Source organism: Rhea pennata, chromosome 1 (assembly GCF_028389875.1).
Source record: "Rhea pennata isolate bPtePen1 chromosome 1, bPtePen1.pri, whole genome shotgun sequence".
NCBI lineage: Eukaryota > Metazoa > Chordata > Aves > Rheiformes > Rheidae > Rhea > Rhea pennata.
The window spans coordinates 16,809,983-16,833,602 of record NC_084663.1 but is presented as its reverse complement, the minus strand read 5'-3'; positions in this window follow the sequence as shown (position 1 = coordinate 16,833,602).

Genomic DNA, 23,620 nt, shown 5'->3' with positions numbered 1-23,620 from the left:
CATGTTTATGTTATGTTATATATGTACGCATAACCATTATAGTTAATAGCTAAAACTACAGATGAACAGGGCAAAGGCTAAAGAAGACTACTTTTTTCCTCCTTTATGTTTTCTCCTGTCCCTTCAGCTGGATGAGGAGACATTGAACCCATAATGGGGAGGAGCAGAAGGAGGGCCAGTGCATTGCAGCATTGGCACTGAGGCAGGAAACACAGTGAATGGACAGGAGGAGCTGAAGGCTTAATTCACAACCTACACGAACATTTAATTGACATAATGAAAATTTTTGGGAGGGGGGTAGTTCACTTGACTGAATGTAACATTGTTTCTTTACCTCCACGTCTTCCTTCAATTCCAGAGAGCCTTTGATATGACCAAGAGTAGAGACCTACAGCATTTTTCCCTTGGCCAATGTCTGTCCTCCCCTGGTCTGTGCAGCTTTGAACACGGCAGCAAATGTGCTGTGTGGCATCACTGAGGTATCTCACAGCCGTGCTCTACCAACTCACTAAATCCTTAGCTGGGGAATACCTTTGTGTCGTCCAGATACCTTAAGGCACACCTGCCTCAGATTAAATCCAGGTTAAGGTCATATGACATTCCTTCATAGCATCCAAATGGACATCATAGTTTAATAAGGTTATTAAACGAAGAAGTGAAACAGAATTTACACTTAATTTGCTTTCGGTAAGGGTACATCAGGCATCTCTTTGCCTTGGTCAGTGGACTAGCCGTTTCCCTTGTTACGCGGTAGCAGCCATGGTTTCAGAGCCTTTGTCTGTTGGTAGTGATGGATAGCTCTTATAGCCAACTCCCCACTTTGATGCTGTAGGAGTCCAAAACAGTTTAATCTTTCACATCATTGACTTCTTATATACAGTCTGTCCACACTCTGAATTAGAATAAAGATTGTCTCCTTCCATAGATAAGTAAATATCCTTTTCATTACTAGGAGTCTAGATGATAAGGAGTCATCTACTTAAATGAAGTATGAGACTCTTCCTTCTTTGGTGGCCACTTGAAAATGTTCAGTAGAGAATGTGTGTTTCACTGGGCTTTCCATCCTATATCAGGCTATATATTCAAAACATACAGCGGAAACACTGCTACGTAGCTCAATTGGATATCATTTATTGCTGATTATTGACATGGCACCACTGGGCCTAGGATGACTCACCTTTAGCTTTGTTGCCTTAGACTTATGATAGCATTGAAAAATTAATACAAAAGGGCATAAGTTTAGTTAGGATAGGTAAGGAAAATACAGAAGTATCTTGTCTTGTATGGTACATATGGTACAATCTTGCCTACCAAGGGCGTATATACCTGTTTTGAGGTCCTTTCTGAGCTCCAGAAGGACCTCGGGTTAAAATTCTCTGCTGGAAGATTAAAGAAGAAAAGAGGCAAAAGTGAGAGGCCCAGATAGTCCAGAAAGCCTTGGTAATTTAGGTGACGGCTTTTCGATGTAGAGATGAGTAAAAGAAGGAGTGTCTTCTAAATCCTACTGTAACTAAGAACCCATTGAGGATGTCAAGATGAATGTCAGTGTAGGGAGAAGTGAACAATAAATGGAAGAATTCATTGTATCTAGGAAGGAAAGGAAGGAAAAGAGCAAACTAAAGGCAATGGACTTCAAGAAAAAAGACTGCAACAGAGTTGGACAGCTCTTAGATAAAATTCTATAGGAACAGTTCAAATGAAAACACACTTTCAGGAAATTTGAAGCTCTTTAATGAAATTATGTTAAGGGGACAATCTCTTGTCTGCATTGTTTCCAGTACTAGCGTGCTCACTACTAGGAAAGTCCAGGGGCAAGCCTAATCCGCAAAGTGTGGTCACAGTTTCAGCGGCACAAACTGTTCAGCAAGCATTACTGTTGTCAGCATGTCTTCATTTGGACATCACTGTTTCTGCAAAACACTGTTCTCATGATTGATTCAAATTTATGAAGTTTTTGACTCCCCTTTTACACATTGACTAAAACAAGTAATATATTACTTTTCTCTCTCAAATTATCTTGTACTTTGTACCTGATACTCATTCATATCTATATGTTCACATTCCATCCTTATCATATGAGCACTGTGCAAGCCTTGAAAAGTTTTTTTCTGTTTTTCATTTTTTTAGCAGATGTCCTTCATTACTACTCTCTTGACCTTGTTAGCATACTTACCTCTGTGTAAATGGTTCGTGCTCTGTTCAGGTTCCTATGAAATTTATTTGACCAATATTTTAATGAAGACTTAATGTGAGCATATGTCAACTATTAATCAGTGCAACAGAGAAACCTATTATTAAAACAAGGGTGAGAAATAAAAAGCATCATAAAGACAATGTGGTTAAATCATAAGTTTTTTAGTGATCTCATGTAGTTGTCATATCAAAAGTATACAGAGCTGGATATTAGGTCACATGTCTAGGGAGCCACATACAAGAATAGCATGACTATGTAAGGAGAAAATTAGAAAGCCCATGCACAAAATGTCATATAGCTAGCAAGGGATATGAAAGGTAACAAGAAAATATTCTAAAATTAGATTAATGGTGAGAGGATTATAAAAGAAAGAGTTGATCTTCTACTCAGAGGGAGGAAAAGCTATTTATAAATGATATTAAGAAGACTGAAGTGTTTTGTGTCTTCAGCATTTCGTGATGGGGCCAGAGAGAAAGGATAAGAATTCAGGTTAGAAGAGAGAAAATCAGCTGAGAGAATAAATTGGTAAATTAATCATTAAAAAAAAAATCAGGCACTAGTAAAATTCCACAGGGTACTTTGAAAACCACATGAAGCAATCTCTGAATGATTAGAGGCTTAGGCTGAAAAATAGGGAGAATGGGTAAGGTTAAGAGACTGCTTATCTTCACAATCTTAACTTTACAATAGGATGAATTGTAGACCTGTCGGTCTACTTTTCATTGCCTTCCCCCTCCAAGACTGGGAAGAAATAATCAATCTATCTGTAAGCACTAGAAGATAACAAAGCTTACATAACAGCTATCATGGATTTGTCAGAACAAATAATGTTTGAAAGATGCTATTTCTATTTAAAACAACATAATAAGTCACAAGGACAGCAGGAAAGAAATAGATATCATAAATTCAGAAAAGCTTTGACAGTGAGCACAAGTTCTTGAGTTTCAGAATAACCACCTAGTGAGGGCAGAACTAATTGTGGGACCATAACCTAAGGGCTGGTATGAAGAGCTGTCAGGAGGAGATATCGGTTGTGGTTTCATGGACATCTGCTCTGCGTGACTCAATATTTTTGCTGATAACTTGGATAATAAACTAAGAACCATATTAATTCAATTTTCAAATAGCAGAAAGTTAGGAAGAGTTGTGATTGTGCTAGAGGACATGAAGATATCTGAAAACGGTTATGACTGAGAAAATTATCCCATCAAAATGAGACGTATTATCTCCAACAACTTATAGCTAGCTGAGTTAATCTTACTGTGTCCACAACACTATTACAGATCCTGCACCAAAGGCAGTTATGCTTACTAGGTCCTGCAAGCATCTCACAGCCTTAGCACGTGGCCTGTGGACAAAGCCTGCTCAACATCTTCCTACCCTACTCCTGTCAGGTTGTACCTACACTGTCAGTTTGGCTGCCTCCCTGTTTTCACATCAGGTCCTTGGCTCTTTGATCAGCCACACTGCATGCATATCACTTTGTTACCAAACCTCTACCTAGAATGATGTGGCTAGTTCCCTCTGTGAAGAAACCTGGGCACGCAAAAGGAAGGTCCTCTCCACAGTCTGTTCCCTAAGACAGTAGGTACTGGTCTACTTCAGGTCTTTTTCTCCCTGACTGCAACTGTCCTCCAGTGCTTTCTCAGAAATCGTTGCATGCTTACATGTTGAAATATCCACTTGCAACTCTGAGCAGGCTACAGAGATAGTAGGGAACTGCCCCAGCATGGTGCCATCTACATAACACATACAGTGTGACTTGTCTTCTCCTTCTCTCCCTTGAATGTTTTTGCCAGAAGCCTCCCTCTATCTGAAGTGTTACCTACAGATTGGTTGCCAAAAGTGCTGTTATCTACTGTGGTCTGTGCAGAAATCATGGGCGATAACTTGAGTGCCCTGTCTGGCTTGGCATGCTCATTAATAGCTGCGGGCACACCTCTGAGTGGAGACCTACTCTAAAATATTCTTCTGGAAGCCAGCCTGCATGGAACAAGGAATAAACATGGTAAAGATCTTCTCATGCAAACTGTGAAATGTGCCTTCACTATACAGCTGTCCCATGGCCAACACTCCTTGGGCCTCATAGCTGAGGGAGAAGGACTTGGCTCACATGATCTCCATGAAATGTTTGTATTTTATTCGCAAGAGGAGGGCTCTGCCCTGTTTGCAGCAAGGAGACCCAAAGAAGCGCTGAATGAGGACCTGCCCAATGAAGCAGCCGTTGCATGCAGGTGCACCTGACAGCCCAGCCCCGGTGGGAAGCGGTACCGGGGCCTTCTGTTCTGGTAGGACGCTGCCTGCTTGGGACTCTGGGGATTTACAGGCTGGCAGTACAGGTCTCCCTCCACACTGGGGTGCCTGTGGGAGACCCACTGGCTCTGAACAGGCCGCACACCAGCCCCTGCAAATGGGATTGTTCATGGCTTTCCAGGACAGCGGCAGCCCTTGGTGGAGGGGCGTGTGCTCCCCAGACGGGGTGCACCAGTGCTAAGCTGCCACTGCCAGAGCTGCCCAGGAGGAAAGCTGGGTTCTGGTCTTCTTGGCAGTCTGTTAGCTTACCTCTATCTATGATTTCTAAAGAATTAAAGAAATCAAAAATTCCCAAACTACCCTCAAATAAGCCTTCTAAATGTGATGCAAACTTTGAAAGATTTTGACCTTGAATTGTCCTGAAATAAATATTTTTCTTAACATTAAGTTTCAACTATTGACCTAAAAAAATCAGTTGTTCAGACAATGCTGCTCTGTGCAGGGAGGATAAAGCTTATCACAGAACGAAACTGAATTTTTCCAGGGCTGCTTGCAATATGGAAAAGACTATGCTAAGCACTCTGTTTCCATTATAAATTCAGGACCCATTTCTTTGACCTGTCCTCTTCTAGCATAAATGCAGAGCACATACAAATAAAAATAACAATAATAAATACTATAAATAAGCAACTGAAAAATAAAGAGCTCAGCTCACAACTAAACTGAACTAGAACAATACTTCAGGGTTTGTGCTTTTCTTCTGGGGGAACGATAAGAGAGCAAACAACTTAAAACATCGTAGCCACCTCCCCTGGCTCTCTAATGTGTATGGCAGAGCCAAAATCTTGTGCAATGGAGTATAACAAATGTAGATAATAAGGGACTGAGGCAATACTGGAGCACGAGATTTGGTCTGATTGTGAAAGATCCAGGCAGAGACCTAGACCCAGACCTATCTCTGCTCACCACAGCTCAGCCGGCACGGTCTGTTCAGCCCGGGACTCTCTGCCGGGCTACTAGGTGGCACGTGCGGGCACGGCCAGGATTCGGACACGCCAGCGCGCACCGTCCTCGTGGGCTGATGGCGGCTGTGAGACGGAGCCGGCCACGGAGACCATGGCCTGGCAGCACCCAGTTCCCACAGGTTCTTCCTATGTTACGTGTATTTTGATACGCCTATGTGTAAGGTTTGTATTAGGGGAAATCTGTCATTCAAACGGCCACCACTGATATCCATGCTCATGGAAGATCTTACAGGCAGCACATTGCTTGGTAGGGTGTTTTATGAGAATTGCATGCCTAGAAGGCCTCTTGTACACTGTTTTGTGAAAAATAGATTTCCTCTTATGCAAAAACGCTATCAAGAGGCTTCCTAAAACCTGAGTTATATCTGTATTTGTAATTTCCCTGTTTTCCTTGTCCCAAACCTCCAAGGTCAGGATTTTATACCAAAGGACTGTTGCCTATTCCTGTAGGAGGATAAATGGCAGTTTCTAAAAATACATCTGTGCGCTAAATATATCCTGCAAGCCGAAGGAAACTTGTCATGATGCATTTAAAATTAACGTCTGGTATTGAACAATAAAGCAAGCAGCCTACAGTATCTGACCCATGACTCCATGCTAAATACTTCATCAAGATATAGCAAAAGGGAATGCACAGCTTGCTGTCAGTTTTCAGTATGTCTGAGAGAGAATATTACTATGTATTTTTTGAACTGGAGATTCTAGCTTCTCAGAAACTGGCCTCTTTCCTGTTCTGCATATAGAGCTGTTGAAAAAAAAATATTTGAGTCATTTTAAAATGTAATTACAAAAATGAAAATGCTAACAGATTTCAAACCACTTCAGGACGTTTTGCCTATTAAAAACATATTGACTTTTTAAACAAATGGCTTGCTTTCACTGTAATTAATTTTAAAAGATTCATTTTTGTACTGACAGATTACAAGCTTCTATTCTACAGCTGTCTCAGGAATTTTGAGTTTGACCTGAATAAATTACACAAGGTTTTCTTAATTTGAAGAGTAATATACGCTTTTTGTCTTCCCCACTGAAGTGGATCCATATATTTTTTGTTGAGACAACAGTTTTTGCAGATATGACATAAGCCTTTTACATGGTGTGATTACCTGTATGTGGGCAAGTAGGCTGTAACATTAACAATTAGATATTTTTGTGTTTTTAATTTAAGCAAGTTAAAAATTGTTGTAAATTGCCTGTCCACTTACAGAGGACAGGGAACATATAGAGAGGACTTACTGAGTGGGAGAAAAACAGATCGCAACCAGTGTTTCTTAGATCACCCTTTACTCATTAAGCTGTTGTTATACGAACGAAGTTGCTCTTATTAATAGGAGATAACTACTCATAGAGCATGTGCACACTCACACAGCTCCCTCGCACGCTCGCTTTCAGTGAGCAGCTGGAGCAGGGACAGGGCCAACCCCAGCCGCCTGCACAGGAGCCAAGGGTTGCACAGATGTGTCCTGAGTTTATTAGGTTTTTGGTGGATTTAAGTGGACTGCCAGCCTCCAAAGCTCACCGCTCCTTGGGAAACTTCCATAGACTATCTTCCCAGGACTATCCTCCCAGGGAGGAGTATCTTCCCTTTCCAGCCTATTCCGATACCCATTTCTCTACGAACATAGGTACCTACAGTGCCCGTTCACACAAACTTGCACAGAGGGGACCTTCATGAGGTGTAGCACCTTTTCTCTATGCTGCTTTGAGGCAAAACAAGCAGCTAGTTTAAATTATGACCTGACTTTGCGATAGAGACCCCGAATCAAAGACAAAGGGTGTGATGCCTTTTCATTCCCCTGCCATGCCATCTTTGCTAGGTCTTATACTTCCCCCTTGTTGTAATACATGCTTTTAAGTTGCCCTGTAATCCATATCTCAATTATATGGCAAACTCATTGGTCGGATTAAGGAGCATGCCATGTTGGAATACATCACAGTGGACAAATGTCAGTAACCGGTGTGCGTACACAAGATCTTCATTTCCATCATGAAGGTGTCTCATGTAATGATAAAGCAACCTTTTCTTGAGAGGTTCCCCTCTCTAGGAAAACAGACAGCAATGCAGTATGTTCCTAACAAAATGCACGTGATCTGCCTTAGAAACTGGAGTTAAGCTAGAAGTTTCTTCATGGGATGTAGCTGCTGACATAACCAATGATTTAATTCATTTGTCAGACTGGTATAAACTGTTTTGAAGACCCATGAGTCAGGCTTTGTAGGCTTCTGCTCCCAAGCAATTCACTATGCTTTCTAGGGCATTGTAGGACATTTTCATAGAGCTTTTGAAGAACTTTTAAAGTATAAAATCCATAGTGATAACAATATACAAAACACTTTGTCCATTCACCACTACAGTGATGGAGAGGAGAAGCACAGTAACATTCATCAGCATAAATACATTAAGCTGCTGCATTCACCTGGCTGCTCAGTTTACTTTTCAGGGAAAAGGTTTTGACACTAAAGGAAGTTATTACTGTTTGGTAAAAAGCAATTACATTTGGAACATGTTAGATCTGCTTTCATTTCTGATCCCTAATCCCACACAATGAAATCGCTAGGAATGTTGTGCTGCGTTGAGGCTTGGACTATAGCATGCTGCATTGTGTCAGTGCTGGGGAAAAGCTGCTTCAGGTAGAGAAGTAGTTTCTCAGGTGGAGAAACTGCTATATTCTTGTTCAGATTAACTTTATGTTTTTTTCAGTTTCAAGACAGGATCAGACCTCCAGAGTTGCTAGTTTTGCCAGTGAGAAATTTGCTTGGAAAATATTGCTAGGAGAGACCCTAGATTTATTGTAAACAAAATAATAGTCAGCAACGAATACAGAATAATTCATCTGCTGAACAAATCCCATATGTCTTTAGGGACAGTAAAATTGTTGGTAAAATGAAATACACATAAAAACATACAAATGGCTATGTGGAAAAGAAAGAGTACTTTAATAAAGCAGAGGTTCACTGCATTGAGGAAGTATTTGTATTATTAAACATTAGTAATGGCAGATACTGTTGCTCTATTTAAGCATTCTTCACTCGTCTAGAGTATTACAAACTTGCACTTTGGCTAATTAACCTGGAACATGGATCCAGTATTTTATAGGGTGTAAATACATCATGCTTGGTGGCTTTGGGTACCCCTCGTGGCTGGTAGCCTCTCAGGGTTCGTCCCTTTGGGATGACGGGGTAAGAACAAGCAGTTACTTCTGCCAGCAGGTTTTCCCACTTACTTCTCTCGGATGAACTGAGCTGTTGCCACATATTAAGGATAGCTGTCAGTGCCCAGGCTAATGTAGCTCAGTGAGTTTTCTCACTTGCCTTGGGGCAAATGAGCAGTGTCAGGGCACGGCAATGTAGTACCCTGGGATGCCACCCTGCCTCTTTCTGTGACCCCTCTCTGCCCTTCTTAGGGCTCATGACCGACTATTAATGGGCAAAGGCTTTCAAAGGTAGGTATTGGTCAAAGGTATATCCATGGGATGATGAACGCTCATGGCACCTGTGAAGTTCATGGGAAACTGAAAGTACTTGCCAGCTTCCTCAACACTACCGGAGGGGAAAAAGGACATTAGATACATTCTACTATCAAATAAGGTGTTTCTAAGATTGCAATATATGTGTGATATTTTCACATCTCTCATCCTATCTTTTCCATCTGCTTTATCTTGCAGCAATACTATAACTTGTTTATAGCACTGTAGACCACCTTTACTGAGGACCATTATGGACCAGTGGGAAAAGTTTCTAAATAAACACAGAGCGAGGAGGATTTTGCAGTGTCACAAACGTGAGTCCCAACTGATCTCTGTGTTAAAGAAGTCTTTACTGTGAAAGCCCTTTCTTACTTCTCAGAGCTACTGAAGGGCAAGAACCACCCCAACTACATAATGAATATAACAGCAATAGAGAGAGCGTGCAGCCAGCCTGCAGGTTTGCAGCGGAAAAGACTGACCTTCCATCTGGCTTCATGGGGTCAGACAAAATACCTCCTTTCTCTTTCCTGCAGTTAAATCCCATGCTGTAGAGCGGGATCTTGACCACTAGTAGTGATGGTGATAATAATAATAATCAATATTATAATAATGTGCTAGGGAGTAATTGGAGGCAGAACCAGGACCTGAGTCAGAAAAGGACCATGGTATCATTTCTTAGCTGTTAGATCCATTTGCCTTTCGGTTATGCAGCAATATTAACAAATCCTATTAAAATAAATAAAGCCATAAGCCTTTGAAAGTCTGGATATAAATCTTTAATGTGCCTGTGACAACACCAGACCCTAAACAGTTGTACAAAATAAAGCAATTTCTAATGTATGAGAACAGCCACCAGCATGACTGTGTGATTCCAGCTTTGGATTAATATCTTCTCATGCTCATTATGCCCATCAGTCTTGGAGAGAGTTTAGTCATGATGAAAAATATATTAATGCTGTTGTTCCTACCAAGTAGGAACAGCAAAGACAAAAATTCAGGGTAAGTGAGTTGGGGTGAGGGAACCAGATCCAAAGCATTTTTGCCTGCTGTAACAGCCAAAGTAACTCAGGAGAGGTGCTGCCTCCTGAGCAGTGACACTGCTGAGAGCTGAGCCCCAGCTTCCCGGGTAGGCTCAGTCACTTCCAGAGCCTCATATTTCTTGCATCTCCGCAGTTCCCAGGAGAAAGTCTTGCTGCTCCAGCCCAGCTGTGTGACTGTGACCGGCCTCACCACCTGCAGTTCAGAGGAGTGTTTCCCAAAGGATGTGATAGAGCCGCGTTAGTCACCCGGAGAACTGAGAGCTGGAGGTGGGAGGGATTTTGTGGCCATCCCTGGTACTCAGTTAAGATATTAAAAATTAGCAAGTGGCTGTGGAGTTTGCAGGGCAAAAGAGTCATGTTGGCAGTGCATCCAATAGATGCTGCCCATGGAGGAACAGTTGACTGCCCAAGGATGGCAGAGGCAGAAGCCAGTCATTGAAATGTCAGTGCTTGCATTCAATGCGGTTTCATACTTCCTTTAAACTAACACTTTCTATGTTTGGAGGAAGTTATCAGCAGCTGGCATTTCAGATTGCAGTGACAAACTATTTTTGCAGCACACCTTTTATAACAAGTAAATGCAACCAACAGTCTCGGTGGGAGTTAGGAAAAATTGACAGGAATAGTTCAAAAAAATCAGTGTAAAAAGATGCAAATAACTACACTTCCATTTTGTACTTTAGCAACAACTAGGTACATCTGATTCATGATCTGGCTTTAAGCCAATGATAGCCATAAAAAACAAGCGATAGCTTGGAGGCTGTTTAGATTTCTTTGCTCTTGGTGATTGATACCATAGGAGATGCTGGTGTGCATTAGATCACTCGTTAGTCCACATGATGGTTGATGGTGTGACACTACATCTCATGAACTAGAGCAAGGAGCTCCTTGATCATACTTCCTATGAGTTCTGGGGGGACTTGAAGAGTTGCTGTGGGTGCTTTTCTTTCATTTTCTCACTTCTGCTCGAGTATTCAGGTTTCTATCTTGTCACCTGCACTGTTTAATACATTTGCGTTGCTGCTATAGCAGAGAGCTGTGGAGGAAACTGCAGGATGTTGTGTGTCTCCTCTCCTTTTTCATCACTTCGGTTTCCTTGTTCTCCCAACGTTCTCTAGACAAGATTGTAATGATGGTGCTGAGAAAAAGAAAATTGGAGTAAGTGAAAGGGCTGGTGATTGTACATAGTGGTGCAGACAGAAGCACTCCCCTTCTGTCTCACTGCTGTCTTAAGCACCACCTGTGTTCAATGCCGTGGATTTAGTTGCATCTCATCTGTTTTAGCTGGACACGCATCTAGAGCTGGGAAACAATGAAAAAATGAAAGACTTAAGTGTATGCATAAAGGATCTCCAATATAACAGAAGTCTAGGAAACTTATTCATGCTTGAAATGAAATTTGGAAGTTCAGTCCGCCTCTATCTTTCTCGAGATAAGTATACAACTGTACAGTTGCGCTTTTGCTGGAAGCAAATTTTTAATCATCTTGACAAGATAATAGTTTTCTCAGTGTTAGGATTATGCATAGTATACCTTCCTTTCATGGCAAAGTCTGCTCTCAGCCTCTGTTGTGTCTCACTTACAAGGGCAGGAATTGCTGCTGCGTGAGTCAGCCTCTTCCTCACTGTAGAGTGTCTCTCTTCCTCTCTCAGACCTCAGTTTTCGTGTTCCCAGTAAAATAAAAATCTCTTCAAGGGCAAACTGAAACATAACTGTTTCTTATTATAATTAAAAATGCTCACCCAGCACTGCAGGATTCCTCGGAGCAGATCTCCTGGGTGCAAAGCAAGTCCCACAGCTGCGGAGCACAGTGGGGGCATCCTCAAGGCCATCTTCAGCCATATGCCTTTTCCACCTGATGTTTTTTTCCAAAAAGTAAGAGGAGACACTCCTTTTATCTAGGATGTAAAGCCAAGGGAAGGGAAAGCTTGTTCATTACTCGGGGCAGATGCTAACCTGTGCTGCTGTCGTGGCTAGTTGGCGTCCATGAGGACGGACGGATGTCGCTGTCCAGCACAGGACATGGTGGGTTCACCCACAACGGAGTCCCGCGCCCTTCGCCACCCACTGCTACTCTTGCAGCTTCTGCAGAGAAAGCAGGAAGGGTGGTGGGGAAAGATGTTCTTGGGGAACTTTTAAGAAATAAAAAGAAAACTTACTGAGAGCTGGTTCCAAAGAATTTTGGAGTTCTATCTTAAAGGTCAAGAGAAAACAGAAAACTAATGTTATCTCTTAAATCTTTAACATGTCAGTAAATAAATGATGCGGTTGTTGGAAATGTAAAGCATCTGATATCTTCTGCTGACTTCAGCTGGAGCAGTGGGTGCTCAGCACTTCTGGAAATAAAATCGTTTGTTTGCCAAGCCTCAGAAGGAAAAGCTGAGGAGGCTGACTTGAAGTTCCTGTTCTTGCAAATATGAATATGAAACAGGATATAAAAATATAAACTGAATATGAATTGAAGAAGAATATGAAACTTAAATCAGTAGTGTGCCCTCAGGAGGATCATTATTTGGAAGAAAAGAAAAAGCACACACAAAAACAAATTTGTAAACAACATTGGAAAGGTAGAGGAATGAAACTTGCTTCACGTTATTATTTTATGTCTTAGAGCTAGTCTGTCTCTCCCTTCACTTTGTGATATTTGTAGTAGTTTTATATTGAACTAATTGCTTCCAGCCCTAGGGGCTGTCTTGAAAAATGTAGGCAGTGCTAATGGCTTAACTGTTAATTAACGTGATAGCCGAACCGTTGCAGGAAGGAGTAAAATGTCAGGTGGTGCAGATAACCGAGTATGGGGGGAAAACGCCACTTCCTCGCGCAGTGAGGGAGAGTGGGGCTTCTCCATAGAGCTGAGACAAATTCTTGTCCAGGGGCAGCCTGTAGCCCTGGCCAGAGACAAGGAGGAGGATGTGGAGGGTGGAGGTGCCCAAGGGAGAGCCAGGCACCCGTTGAGGTGTGCCAGCCCTCAAGGCTGCTCCTCTTGCAGCGGGGCAGCTTTCGCTCCGGCGCTCCTGCGCTTACCCGGGACGGGATGGCCACATTTGATCCTGCACAGATATTTCAAAACAAACAATATTCCTTTCAAAATAAGGTGGAGAGTGGATATACCCAGGGATGAAAGATGCAGCAAAAAACCTCAGAGTAAATGCAATATGTAAACATGGTGATGTAAAAAAGAGCAAAAAAAATATAAATCCTTGAGAATGATGTGACTTTAATTTCAATTCCCAAATATAAAATTCTTTTTTTCAAGACACAGTTATGCAAATGGCCACTTAGGAACTCAGGTAGCAACTTTCAGGCCAGAGGCTCCTGTAGCTGCTGGTTTTCAGAGAGGTTGTGCCTGGGTTTTGTCAGAGGTGGCTCAGAAAGCATCAGCTCGCTCTGTGTAACTCCTGTTCTTCACAATACAGGGGAGATTTTGAAAGACACTGCACAGCCCTTGGTTTCCGTGATGTATTCCTGTCAGGCCCTCTAGCTGAGAAGTCAAAAATCCATAAGCATTGCGAAAATATAGAAATTATGTGTTACAACACAGAAGGGATCACAAAAGAGCGTTTCATGGAGACTGACACTTTCCGGACGACTTTGTTTCCCATAACATTCCACTGGGAAATGAAATCCTTTGGCTGAAATATTCTGAAAAATTCTTGATAAGATATCTGAAATATTCTCCATTCATTTTCCTCCCACTATCATCTCTCAGCAATGGAGAGAAGCTGAAATGGGACATGAGAGAGAATTAACCGTGTGTCAAGGCAGGGCTGAAAGGGAACAAAAGGAATGTGACACCCCAAAATATGACTGCTATTAGATACCAATAAATCACTGGGAGGCCAGAGATTAATACAAGATTAAGTTGTTGTCCTAGACAGCATAAAAAAATAAATTTGGGGATGTTTGATGCCTTGACTCTTCAGTTCTAATTTGTAATGAAAGAAGTATCAAAATTTGAGGACTTCCTATGACACTTTTTAAAAAAAAGTCTCCCTAAAAAAATCCCAGGATAATTTTTTGTTGTTTCTTCAAGAGACTAATGTTGTCTTTTTATTAACAGTAATTTGAACATTTTAATGCAAATATCCTGATAGAAAAATATTTATGTAGAAATTAATTTTCATAAGAGATTGAATAGTACTAATCTTCTACTACAGAACATCATTCAGAATCACTCTATTATCAAATTTGCCTGGCAAAGCATTTCATCATGCAAAAGTGAAAGCAGCCTAAATGTAGTGGTCTGTTGACAAAAAACCAGAAAAATAAGATTTTGAGGCTGAACAAGATGGTGTGGGTATAGTGCAAAAAAGACACCCCAAAACTACAGAAGAAGGATGACAGATGATGCAACCGAGATGATCTGTGATGAACTTTACAGAGTTTGCTGTTTAACAGACTGCAAAACGTTTTACAAAGGAAGGCTTATGTTGGTCCTCTATCTTATAGGGAAGGGATACGGAGTGGAAAACCGTGACTCTCTCAGGCTTACCCTTCAGGCCAAGAGTAGAGCCCGGAGTCTTTAGGCCTAGTTCAATGTGCTTTTTATGAGACTAGATATTTTTTTCTTTTGGGATACAACATGAACTCCAGAGTGGCTTTTCTCTCAGGACTGTCACAAGACCTGAGCGTGTGGACTTTTTCCTTAAATCAAGCTATATGTGCTGTGTTAATTTTACTGCAAACTTGTTTAGCAAAGCATTGTAAAGCTTTGACATCTAAATGCTAAGCCACTCAAAACCTGCGGGCTCTCCATTTCTTGTGCTGGAGTATTATGCACAGTGATTTACTGTGTGCTGCTCAAATACAAGTGCCAGGTGCCAAAACCCCAACCTGCCCAGCCAGTCCCCACCCTGGATGAAGGGAAGAGGAAGTTACTGGATCGTGATTTGGATGCTATAGTGGAGCTCCAAAGGAGCAGGAAAAACTCCTGGGATGTTGGTTGACTTAAGACAGGACACAGAATTTCACTCAGTATCAGCAGCGCAGAGGATTATCCTTCGCACTGTGTAACAGATCGGTGTCAGGCCAATAACTTGCGGCTGAACCAAAGAACATCTTTCAGAGCAAGGCTGCTTGGTGCTGCGTTCAAGGGTGCCATGAGAGGACAAACTCTGTGGGTGACAGTGGTCCCATGGTATTTTGTTTCCAATGCTTAAGGAAAATTTGGTTTTTGAAAAGTTAATTCTCAGTCCTGCTTAGAATTGTACTTTCTTCTTGCAGACCTCCACAACAAGGTGAGCCAATGAAATATATCTACGTTCTCTGATGCCATGCTCTGTAAAAATATGACGTATGACATGAAGAAATGTTATCTCATTTCTAAAAGAAGTATATATATCTGCATTTTTTTTTCTTTTGGTCATCTATGCAGATTTATTTTTCCAGACTGAAAATGCTTCACTGAAATGTGCCAACATTTTTTGCAGTACTTAGGTCAATAGATCACCTCTTGCCCCTGCCTCAGTCCCATTAGGACCTCACAGGTGAGGGCTGTGACAGCCAGTGTGCCCAAGTGCAGACACAATCCCAAACACATGTTTTCTAAAAAGGAACTGAAGATGTTCCACTTTGGATAAACTTTGACATCTGTTCAGAATGACTTTTTCTGAAGATAGACATGAGAGTCCTACTAGAGTTTTGCTTACATTTAAACCTCTCACTTACAAATATGTTTGGTTTTATTTCAGTGAACAAATTGTTTAGCAGAAGTTGTTCAGTAACAACTAACTTTACCATCCAACTATGCTCTATTTTCATTTTATTTTGCAATGCTGTGGGATTTCACACGATGTGTATTTCCTTGGGATTAATAACAATATGATGTACTATATCCCTAATGTATCTCAGTTCATTAAGTATCCTAATTCATTTTATAAGAATGTCTTTTGCCTTCAATTCAGAAGATACACCCATTTGAATATCATCATTTGTAGGCTTTTCTTGACCCCAGAGCAGAGAAGAATTCTCCTGCTATTTAAAATCCTTCTTAAAATAATGGTGCTTATGCATACATGCTAATATCATTCTGGTAGATCAGCTTATGATGTGCCCACTGTATTAAGCAAGCTAAATTTTCAATGTTAGCATCAGGCTGTCACTAATTGTTTTTATATGTGTTTGCTACAATTAGATTGTCCTCATTTCCAGTATCTATTCTGAAACAAAATATTAGTTCATTTATTTCCTGTGTCACAAACCAATCTCATACGGAACATTGCTTTGCAGGTTTATTGAGATAATGTTTCTCATGAGAGCTTTGTCCTGTTGTTATCTTTGAGCATATTTTTCTTTTAATGGTAGGAGTTTCAGTTTTAGGAAAGTGAATTGCTTTGACTGCACGTAGAAGAATTCATCCCTTGGACTCTTCCCACATGAATCCCATATGTCCCCATTTGGGTGATACTGTGACCGTTGTCTTGTTTACTGCTTCTAGACTCAGCTGTTCAGGCTTAGTTCTGTCATTAACCCTGGGCATATATGTTTTTAGTTAGATGCACTTCAGCACTTCTGCTGTACACTACACCTCTATGCTTACGTTTGGAAATCCCAGTATATCATTCCTCCTGCAATGACTCACTGTTCTGCAAAGTCATGTCCTTTTCCAGCAGTACTTTACTATGTCCAGCTTATTCTTAACATCCCAGGTACTCTGAGTTCTAGTTAGTCCATATGGTAACGTGCCTCAAATTATGCGTGTCCTTTAACATCAGGCTCAGTCACAACTGGTGGCTTGTTCTGTTCAGCTCTGCAGGTGTACGTGTATTTGGAAATCAGTGGGAGTTCAAGGACTTTTTTTTTTAATAATATTAAGTTCCTCATGGCCTCTCAAGATGCTAGATTAACTTTAAAAATCTGTCCTCTAAAGGCATTATTTCTTTTATTTGAAAAGCCTTTGAGAATACGGTTACTGCACACAGGAGGATTTTTATCTGCATAGTTTTTCTTGTGTAGTTTTGAGGAAGACTTGAAAGAACAGCAGTTGTCTTCTCGACGTCTCTGTCACTGTCTGTTTTGGACCCTGAGGAGCTCAGAGGGCTGCTCCTTTTCTTTCTGAAGACTGACCTGACTCTGGAGGAGCATGCAGGAGATGTGATGCAGCACAAGCCAGCTGGATGCTGAACTCTGTTTCTTCCCTCCAGCACGCTCTGTGTTGCTCTGCCTGATTTTTAGCACTTGCTCTCAGAGAAATCTCAGCCTTGAAGGGACCATCATTATATGTGCTCTGTCCTTCATGCAAAGGCAAGAGGTTTCACCAGGCTGTTCCTGCACTAAATCTGTGGCCTCCACTGCACTAGAAAATATCTTCTAGACAGATACTCACTTCTGATTTAGAGATCTCTGCTGACAGGGAATTGCCGTATTCCTAGGTGTATGTTTCCAATGGCTAATTTTTTTCACCTAAAGATTTGTGCATCGTGTCTTGCCTGAGGCCATGTCAATGTTTCAACAGAGGAAATTTGTGATGCTGGGGCCAGGAACAAGATACCAGCTGAGACATGACTGATTACTCCAGGGATATTGGCTAATCCTTGGCCCTTTCACTCAGCTCGTTGTTTTTGCTGAGCTCAGAAGAATTTCTCTTGTGTCCCAACACTCTCTGTTCGAAGGTTTCTCTCCAAAGCAGGTGCTTCTGCTGTCCCCTCCTAAGGCTGCCTGGGTGGCACTGGAGATTCAGCCAGAGCTGCTCTTCCCCTTGCCTTTTCCCCTGGTCACTCTCGGCCAGCCGAGCACAGCTGCTGACTACAGGGAGAGCACAAATTCATGCTGATACAAAATTTTTTAATTAGAATTCCTTTAGGCTGTCATTAATACACTGATTTTGTAATTGTTCTTGGTAACAAACTTGTAATTTCCTGGTAGCCTTTTAAAAGTGCTGAACCCGGGACTAAGCTAAGAGACATATCAATGCTAGATTGGGGCTGACTGCAAACTTTCACAGAAATACATCTTGTGTTTTGGACATTTTTCCTTTTCCAGACTATTGATAAAGATATTGAATAGCATTAGCCTAGGAAGACATTTCCTGTGGGAACCCACAAATGTGTGGCTCCAGCTGCTGTGAGAGCAGCCAGCCTCATTATGGCTCACTGCTACTAGTGCTTATGTCCGGAACTGCTGAGAGAAGCCAGTGTCCTTTGAGGGTCTGACTGGTCTGATTATACTTAGATCAGCAAGTGAGAATTAATGACAGTCTGGGTGCTTTATCTACCCTTGCATGGGGTAGGTAAGATAGACCTTCCCTTTACCAGGGAAGGATTGGATGCCCATCTCAGAAGGATTCTACTGCCAAAGTAGAAGACAGCAGCCAAAGGATACAGGTGTTCTGCAGTAGCAAAGCAGGTGAGAGAAAAGTGAGCTGGGTGCTACCCTCATTATTCAAATCTCAGAGCAAAACGAGCAAGTGGCGGAGTAAAACAACTCCAAACTACCCAATGGCTGCAAATGGGACAAAGTAGTCCTTCGCTTGCAAAAGGCACAACTGTAAAATTTCAGAATTTGGTTACCTAATAATACGGTTTAACCAAAAGTGCATTGCTAGGCACTCAGCTGAAGTTGCCTGTAACTATATGCTTTTTCTTGAAGCTTTATGATCTGAGTATTCACCAGACCCATCCTTTACATACATTAGTAAGAGGCAATAAAAGCACAGCATGTTATGAATTCCTGAAGGACCTAGCTGGGGAAAAGGGATGGTGGCTTTTTCAGTGCCACAGCAATGAGTCACCCTCCCGTGTTACAGTGCATTTCTTAATTTAGATGCACTGTGCTACTCTTTTTCTAGACGTCCATCCCCACTCCCAGCATCTCTAAATCTGCACCGAAGAGGCATTTGCTTTATTGCTGGTTCTCCGATGCCCTTCTGTGACTCAGTGAGGTGACTGACAGCACTGCTGTCACACCAACAAGGAGGGAGGAGCTCTGTCATAAAAGGAAACATTTTCACAGCATGAGCAGATGAATAAGATGAACTACTTTTGAAATATTATTACCTCTGCTAAGCTCCAGAGCTTGGCCACACATGACGCTTGTATCATAGAGGTGTTGTTCAAATGATTTTGGAATCAAAGCCTCTGAACGTGTCCCAGCTTAATGACTACACATTACGGCTTAAAACTATACTCACATTACTACTAAATTCTGTACATTTTAGTAATGGGTCTTATTATTGAAGGTCACTCTTGCTAGCCACTGAAGCAGTAGATGATAATGATTTTCTTTTCAAACTGTAATCTGAATAATTTCCCACAAAGGATATAATGGAACTCCTAAAATAAAAAGCCCTCAATCACTGCTTGAAATGGAACCATCACAATGTTCAAATGTCTGCCTTGTTTCCATCTCTGGCTGCTGTTTGCTTGCTGCGTTTTCAGAAAGGTTAATAGTGAACTTAAAGACTCTAGTAGAATAAGCCATGGAGAAAAAAAAATCTTCTTTTGTTATTATTATTAGTTATTTTTATAATCGCGGCTTCTGGCAGCCTAGGCGCAGAGTGGGTCCCTGCTGGGGAAGGCTTTGTGCAGGCAGAACAGAAAGCCTGCCCCAAGCGGCTTAAATGTTAAGTCAAATGCATAAGAAGAGAATAAAAGGTAGGTCTCAGTGACATCAAGTTCTACCTTCCTTCTGCAACAGTGAAAACATGAAAATCAAGGAGTATTGTCTGTCAGAGGTTTCCATCCATACAATAAACTGAGCAAGGAGAAAAGCAGTGCTGCAGAAAGACAGTAATTCCCCTTTGGATGCTCTTGGTTCCTGCCTCACTGGGAAGTTCTCCGTGTTGCTCTGTCGCCTTGACTGGCGGCGTTTCTTCTCTGTGAGCAATTTGTTGAAGCAGAAGCCTTGAGCCAAGACAGCCTGTGGAGCTGGGTTACAGCATCTAGAGCCATCACTGGTGCCTGGGTAACTCCTGCCTTAGGCTCAGCGTTCACTCCCCGAGGGATCCCTCCTGGGGAGGAAACAGACCCCTGGCTGTGTCTTTTGAGTATGAAACCTGTAAAACATCTCTTCAATCACGTGAGTGCTCTGCATCCACAACTGTCTTCTGCAGGGAAGCTGCTCCCAAAAGGCTGTTTAAATACTCGGTAAAAATAACTTTCCTGTTGTCTCTGCAACCCTGTGTGTTAGAATTACTCTGAGAATTATATTAATAAAACAATGTCCACCTGTGGGGTAATGGTCAGGTCTAAAGCCAGCTCTTAGCCTTTTTGAACTAATGAAGATGCTTATATAGGGATGACTCATGTCTTGGGCAGCTAAAGCTCTCAGATACTATTTTCTCCTCAGTAGCAGTTCATGCAAGCTATGGTCTAGTTTTGGAGCTGAAACTCATTATTTCATTCCTCAGCACTTCTGTGGCCATTTGGGAAAAGGCAGTAATGCAAATTTCTGTGTTGTGGTAAAAAAGGAAGAATGCTTCATTTAGTAATGTCTGTATATTGCTTAAACATTTATCACTTTGCTCCTTCTTAAAACTAGTTCTCATCAATTTATCATGCCTTCTTACATTTTGCTACTTTGAGTAAATATTTTAAAGGTGACCTGGAAAGGTAAAAGACCACCTGCGAGCAATCTGCGAGTTTGTGGCAGAGTGACCCAGTGCTTCTGCTGTCCAGTGCCTTGAAAACTGTGCCCCCAAATCATGATTCCTCCCTTCTAATGAGCGTCCCTGTCCTTGCCCATGGTCAGCAACCTCCCTCTCCTTGGGGACAGCCAGCTGTATATTGGACGTATACTGGGCAATGCAGGGGAGTTGGAGGAAACTGGTGAAAATGGTTCTGGCTATTTCCACCTCCTCGGTCCAGCTGATGGCCAGATGGGGGGGCCATCTCAGATGAGGGCATGAAGCCCCTTGCCCACAGGGCTTGAACTGAGCAGTGGTCCAGTTATGAAGTATAACTAATAACGGAACTATTAATAACAGCACCTTACCACTAAACAAGGGGTTGTGGGTTCGGCAAATGTTGGTAGCTGCTCCTCCTACCCTGGACTTGGAGCTGGGGATGGTGTGCAAAAACCTGGCTGATCCATGGCAAGGAGAACCCCTCCCCGCCTTGCCCTGTCTCTGCCCTGCTCTAAGCAGCTCCCAGCTTGGAGCAGGAGGGGAGGAAAGGGTGCTAAAGCGCTGCCTGAAAGTGGAGTGTGGAGAAAGCACATACAACCTCCGCAGCTCCCCACCAGTGCTGGAAAGCCTCCTGGAGAGCCACAACCTCTCCATCTGCCCCCAGGTTTCTACATTGCTGGTGAGGCTGTACCCAGAGCATCCTGAGGTGATGGGCATCCAGAAAACCTCAGGGGAAGGATGGCCTCTGCCCTTCCTCAGCGATGGGTGGACATCTGGCTGCAGAGCCCTATTCCACCCTAGCCTTAGGGTGGCCAGCAGAGCAGCCTGACATCACTGCAATGTGGTGCTTTTCCATTGCTGATCACCCTGAAGTATTTCTCTCTGCACAAAATAACAGCTTTGAAGATTTAAGAGCAAGCTGGCTGCTCACCCCCACCGTGCAGCTGTTTCTTTACAATGTACGTTTTATTTATAGATTAACACTAGCATTTGCAAGAGGAATGACTTGGGCTCTGAGCTATCGTTTCCTATTAACCTGAAATTATTGAGTGTCTGAAATTCGTGAGGAAACCCAGTGAGTAGAAAGTATTGGAAAAATGTTCCTCTCCCTTTCTTGAAGCACAAAGAGCAAAGCAGCCTCCTCCCCTTGGAGGCCCCTGCTGTAACAGTGAAATGTCAAACGCAAGGGCCAGGCAAGCATCTTTTTAAGGACTCGGAAACATCAGCCATGCTCCATCTCACATGTGTATAGCTCATAACACGCATTGCGTATTATGCATATTGGATGTGTATTTGCAATCAGTGATTGGTTTTAAATCATGGGGAGGGGAAGATTCTGTGGTGGGGCATTACAGCACCGGATACGGAAATTTTCCCTGTCTAGAGCCACCGGGGCAGTCACAGGCTTTATTTGGGAGATATTTTAAGGTGATCGGGGAAAGCAAACTGCCTGTCCAGCTGATCAGGGTTGGTGCCCCAGGACGGAGCTGTGACCCACTCCCATCCCCGCTGGGGGATTTCTACCTCGGCTCACGGGTAGCCTGGGGCTCGGGGTAAGGCTCGTCTTGGCAAACTTTAACCACCTGCAGTTTAGGTCTCCTCTTGATCTGCTTGTCTAGTGAGGCTCCCTCCCTCACCCGCCGTGGGACGGGTCTGCCAGGGAGGCAGCGGACCCCCGGACAGGGAACAGGGAGCACGCGGCGGGGCAGCGCTGTGCTCCTGCCCTTCTCGGCTGGCTGGCTTGTAACAGACAGCTAACTCGAGGTGTCAGAGTCACCCGAGGCGAAGCCCGGGCTGCGAGGTGGCCCGCGCATCCCCAGGGCAGCCCCGGTGATCGCGTGGAGGCCTTTCGCTGGCTCCGCGCCCGGGCAGCGAGGCGACGCACGCTGCGGAAAACTCGCTCTTGCCGTTTAACCTCCGCATCTGAAGTGCAATATTTTTAGTGCCTCATTTTCAAGCATTCTTCCTCTTCATTCAGTCAAATCAGGAAAAATCACTTGCATTTATGTAGCAACTTTTAGACAGAAGAAGTCTGAAATGCTTTACAGACCCAAGACGTCTATTTACATTGCCTTTTATTTAATCCTCCTTATGCTTCGGTTAGGGACAAACTGGTATCAATCAATTCTTTCTGTACTTATGAGCCTTCATGATCTGTGACTGGCAGCTTTAATAATCTTCTTTATAAAGCCTAGGCAACATCCTGACTCGTACCTAAATGGTCCCCAGGAGTTGTAATTAAAATTAAGCCGCCCATCGGTTGCTTTGATTACAACAGGGCAGGCCAGCTTAACCTTCAATTTATGCTGGCTTGAAAGATAGCTCGTACAGAGAACCTGTATGCCAGACATACATTTGAATTAATTATGCTGATTCTCTCATTTTATTTTACTATATCTGATTAGGTTTACAAATGAAATCACACTCTCATCCTCTGCAAGATCTCTGGCGAAAATGCCAAATGCTGGGACAGCGTCTCTTCTGCGGACACGCTGCCCACCTTCCAGCCGGCTTGAACAAAAGAGCCGCATTCAGGCGGCCGACAGAGCTCGTGGCCCTTGTGCTGAGTTATTGCGCGTTGCAGACACAAAGTTCATAATTTAACTGCAAGACTGACAAGCTGCAAGTATGTACTGAGCACTAGCAATTCTTGCAAACTACAGCCAAGTCTGGTCAATGGTTTTTAAGTCTTTCCTCTCGGTTCTCAAAAATGGACCAGGCTTTTTGCTATTCCTTGTCCTCCAGCTGCATAGAATAGCCTCTTAATTAGGGTCAACAGTAGCTGAAAACTCATCAGAAAACATAGTTCCTTATGTGAGGGTATTTTCTAACTGTTAGATACCAAAATATACCTTCATATTGGTCATTCTGCATAAATTCAGCTTAGTGTCATGTCATGTAGTGTGAAAAGTTAGAACTGAAAGGTGGTGGATGCATATCAGCAAAACTACAATTTTATTACAGTTGGTTCTAGAAAGTGCCAAAATGGAGATATTAAACCTTTTCCTCCACAACAAATTTACCAAACCTACTGGTACCAGATGACAGGCATGGAGCATATTTGCTTACCAGTCTGGTTG